This window comes from Lolium rigidum, chromosome 3, assembly GCF_022539505.1.
Source record: "Lolium rigidum isolate FL_2022 chromosome 3, APGP_CSIRO_Lrig_0.1, whole genome shotgun sequence".
NCBI classification, from domain to species: domain Eukaryota; kingdom Viridiplantae; phylum Streptophyta; class Magnoliopsida; order Poales; family Poaceae; genus Lolium; species Lolium rigidum.
Genome location: NC_061510.1, coordinates 62241070 through 62246396, shown reverse-complemented (window position 1 = coordinate 62246396; position 5327 = coordinate 62241070).

Below are 5327 nucleotides of genomic sequence, written 5' to 3'. Positions count from 1 at the left end.
CTGTAGCAAGCGAGAGAGCAAATGAGTATGCATCTCTTTCATGCGCATCACTGCTCATTATGTGCGCGAGAAGGGCTCAAGGATGGTGCATGTGTGATCAAGGGAGCAGATGTACGTCCTTTTCGTCTATTCTCTCCGTTCCATAATTCTTGTCATTATTGTAGTTTGAGTTTGAACTAAAATCAGAATAAATATTATGAAACGAACATAGTATTAATTAGCGATGGACAGAGGATGATGGATGCTGATAAGCTGGGGTCATTAAAAATGCGCTAAAATAAGTAGATTAGTACTCTCATCAAAAATGAAAAATATCAATTCATAAAATCAAATGTATATAATTCAAAATTATATTTTATGATAGTTCTAATACAATAGATTTTATATTGTGGATGTTGGTATTAAATCAAACTTTATAAAGTTGAACTTTGGCTAAACTTAGAATGCGGGTAATTGTGAACGGAGAGAGCAGTACTATATACTAGGTTGGTTGCTGTCCCATAGCCTGGACTTGCAAAATTGTGTATCCTACCTTTCTGTCCGCATGCATTTCTAGTCATGTGGATGAGATGAGCACGGCTGAGCGAGGGGATAGTTGACGATTTTGCTTTTCTTGTGAAAGGAGAAGATTTGCCTGCGTGTGACCAAACCATTTGTGTTTACAGCATACGGACCACAAGTACATAATCTGATCTTGACATTTCAGAACGAGAACGAAGAACATTAATGTGGCAAGACTTCTGTTGATTTGTTGGCATGAATCACACCACATTTGGTCCCTTTGATTGATGGGCTAGGGCAAGAGACGAACGAGGAGGTCAGTCAGTGTGATCAAACCGGGCCGAAAATAATTAGGCCGAAGCAGAAAAAAAAACAGTGGAACGGCAGCCCAGCTACCGGCTGCCGTGCGGTCCATGGGTCAATGGGACCGGCCCTCCAGGTCCAGGTGGGAAATCCTTTGGCAGGCTAATCTGATGGCGTGCGGTCCGATTGTTTTTTTAATGGAAAACGCTTCTATTCGGTCGACCGATCGCGCGGGGCGATCGGTCGTTCCGTTCTCGCGCGCTACTTGGCCCGCGACTCACTTGTTGGGCCGGAATCTGGCCCAGCACACGTTTTGCTGGTGCGCTGCTTCGTTTCTTTTTGTGCACCAGATTTTTGTTGTATTCCTGTGTGACTATTTGTAAACATAGTTGGTGTTTTTTTGTTGTAATTCAATATGTACCAAATTAAATTTTACTTGACACTTTGCAGTGTTTGCAAACATATATATTTTTGTTTTAATTATTTCTGACTTTTGTACAAATAGTTGGTGAATTTTGTTGTAATTCAATATGTAGCAAATTAATTGACGCTTCACCACTTTTGCAGTGTTTGCAAATAAATAGACTTTTGTTGTAATCGTTTCACACTGTTTGTAAATATAGTTTGCAAATTTTGTTGTAATTCAGTCTATAGCAAATTAAATGTCGCTTGACCACTTTGTATCATTTTGCAAACATGTTGATTTTTTTATTGTATTGTTTGTGACTTTTTGTACAAAAAGTTGGTGAATTTTGTTGTAATTCAATCTGTAGTAAATTAATGTTTTATTCCTTTTTTGCAAACATATGGATTTTTGTTGTAATAGATTCCGATTTTTGTTAATAATATTGACTAATTTTGTTGTAAATTGATCTCCAACAAAACAATTTGTTGGTTTAACCACTTTATTGTGACATTACTTTTAAAAAATGTTGTGACTTTTTGTTGTAATAGTATATATTTTTTGTACGCGGAGAGAGGATTTTTGTTGTAATACTCATCATATTAGGGGGTACTGCGGGTTGGTTTCCTGAAAAAGGAGGGTGGCAAATGTAAAACTGCATTTGAACTAATATCTGAGAAATATAGTACTGCGGGTTGATTTCTTAAAAACTAAGGGCTAAAATGCAAAACTGCGCTGCGGCTTGTTCTGGACGTTAGATCTCCATCCGATGGCGCGCGTACGACCGATTTCCGATCCCAGATCGGTCGGCCGACGGGTAGCATGGCCCCTTTTTAATAGCTTCCCGTAAGGCCCAAGAGAAGTGCAAAGAAGCTGGGAATTCCGATCTCGCCCAAACAACATCTAGCGAGGAAATGAAAGATACTCTACTCGACCATCTCTAGTGACCGAGTTGTACTAACTAGCAATACCATACAAACTGAATAAAACACGAGGTGGACACAGTGTTACGTTAAATCACACGATGCCATCTACTTATTATTGGCGAGTTGACAACACGCCCTGTGCATAAATTCCAGTGGAACAACCAAACAAAGGACGCTACGCCACTGCACTGAAGCAGCAGCGAGTACCGATGCCCAGCAAACGGCAGCGACAGAGAGAATACACACTGCAACCCTGTCCGATCGATCGCGCGCCCAGACTCCTGGACACTGGCCACGGGCGCAACCGGCTCCAGCAGCTAGCAGCCGGCGCCGGACCCTCCTCCATGGCCGGGGCGTACGTATATGCAGAGAACAACTGGGCGCCAAGCGCAACGCGACAGGTCGCAAAAGCAGCCATGGCCGTGAGCGATCAATCCATCCATCGATCGATCGAATGGGAACCTGTCACGCCGGCCGGTCATCCCTGTCCAAATAACCAAAGCGCAGCACAGGGGCCGTTTCGCCGGACCGCATCATTACGCCGGCCATCCCCAAGTACCATCGTCCTCCCGGAGAAGTCCGGCGGCCGCGCGCTAGCGGACACCTGGCCGGAAATTATCGCGGCGCTACTGGCCGGGGGAACACGCTGGTCGTATGCTGCATCTGCATTGAGCCGACGCCTGATCGATCGACGCGACCCTCCCCGCCCATCATTGTTCCGCAGAAACGTATCTAGCGTGTGTCGTCGTCGTCGGCATCCCTGGAATCGAACAATGGCGTAGATAGATATTGGAAGATAGGGGTTGCAGTGAGCCAGTGAGTAGGATGGTAGATTGTATGGTGTGTATTTAGACACACTACATGAATGGGCCGAGGTGCCCACGGCTTGGCCATACGCCGAGGGCCAAATGTCGGGCCGTCGGTGTACGGACCGGCCAGGCCAGCCCAACGGGAAAGCCTCTCGACATACAGAAGCCCTCAACGTATGCCGGGCTACTCCGACGGCTGCCCTTGGCGCCTCTATGGCCATCGGCGTAGGCCTTAGCACGCATCCCACCCTGACCCCAGCCAGGCCGTAACGGCAGGTTATGCCGAGGGCTGCCGGCGGCATAGCCTACCCTTTTTTTTTTTCCTTTTTTCTCATGCTTCTCTCGCCAAGTGACGTCACAACCAAGGTCTATGCCGAGGGCCATCCTCGGCATAGCCCGATGCTATTTTTTATTTTTCCCACCCGATTTCCCGCCCTTTCTCTCCTCCTATTTTCTCCCGTCAAGTTTTTCCCGGCGTAGCGAGGGGGAGGCCGTCGACGTAGAGAAAGGGTAGGGCTCGCCTGAGTCCATCTACGCGCGCCACGTGGATGTCTACGCTGAAGGGCAGGCCGTCGGCGTAGATGGTAACGTCCGTCCAGCACCGCTAGCCAGCCTACGTCAAGGGCCCGTACGCAAAGGGGTATATCCGTCCGTCGGCCTCTCCCGTCTACGCCGAGGGCGCCCCTACGCTGAGGGTCGCGTGGTCTCTGCCGAGGCCTACCTTTTCCGAGGGTCTACGCCAACTTCAGCCCTCGGCCTAGGATGCGCCAACGGCCTCTCCCGTCTACACCGAGGACCCGCGGCCGTCAGCACCTTGAGCGATTCCTGTAGTCACATCATAACAAGATTGTTTTGCACGACTAGATTGTTCCACAGTTCCACTGCAATGTTACGAGGCCGCGTAAACGAAAGGAATACAACGCAGCACATTTATCATGTGCTACATATTCTGATATTCAGCTATGTGGCCATATACTGTCCAAGTATCTCGAGCTATTCCTCATTCCTGACGTTTCTTTGGATCCGAGCGGGATCGACACATACGTACGTTGGCTGGGGGTGGAGTGGCAGTGGTGCCGACCGGCAATGGCAGGGGATCGGGGGACGGCAGGGCATGGGACTTTGGAATTTCGGATCGAACGGCCGGGGGATCTGTGTTCTAGTAGCTGGAGACTCTCTTAGCTGAATCGGGGTCGAGTTGGAGACCTGGGGGCCTGGAATTGGATGACGAGAGAGGAAAGGAAGAGACCAGGTTAGGCTCTCTCGATCAAGGATCCGATGATCCGATGCGAGCCATCAGCTGCCTGCATTCATGCACGTTGGTTCCACTCTGATGAGTGCCATGATCGATGCATCATGCATGCATGCACCGATGCATGGTTGATCGTGGGGTAGATGCATGTCACAGAGGCTGCCGCACACAATCACACGAGGTCACGACTTCTAGTTCTATTCGAACAAGATGGATAACCAAATAGCACCTTGGCCTCCACTCGATCCGTTGAGTTCTGCTGAGTGCCATGATCGATGCATCATGCATCCAATCCCACTAGATGTTTTTTGATAACGGCACAGAATGTCAACCTGTAGAAGGATAGAGGGATATGCGGATGTAGTATTGAGCCTCTCGGGCGAGTATATATAGGGGTACAAGTCTTGAAAGCCAAGAAGACTATCCTAGAGATAAGGTAGGAGATGATTACAAATCATATACTACCAAATACACATATACCAAATATATCTCTAACACTCCCCCGCAGTCGTAGCGGTAGTGACGTGAAAAATGGAAGTGTCGCGGACAGTCGGACTGGAGAGAAACCGAAGGTATGAACCAACGGGCTGACACTCCCCGCAGTCGTAGCGGGAGTGTCGTGGACGATGTCGCGTCGCGGATGCTTGGACTGTAGAGGAAGCCGAGGTGCTCGTGCGAGGTGGTAGCCCTTGTGCCGATGTCGAGGTAGCCGAGAGCGTGGGTGCTGCAACCTTGGTCGGGGTAGCCGCACGAGGGGATGTCGTGGTCGATGTTGTGGCCGGGTGCCGGTGTCGATGTCGATGTAGCCGCAGGCGAGGTGGTGTGCGAGGAGAGTGACGGAGACGTGCCGAGGCAGTCGTGGAGATGGTCGATGCCGAAGTCGATGCAGTCTGAGCCGTCGAGGATGAGGTGCTGCCCTAGTTTTGCCAGAACTAGGAGCACGTCGGGGACAAAGGCATACTCCGGTTTTGCCAGAACCGAGTACGCAAAGACGAAGTCGATGAAGGCGAGGCGCCGATCGGAGCTTGCCAGGCCTGGGGACGCGTCGGGGACGAAGGCACGGGCCGGTGTTGCCAGTACCAGGCGTGCGAGGGCAGGGACCATCAAGGACCATGCGCCAGTGTCAGGCCGGG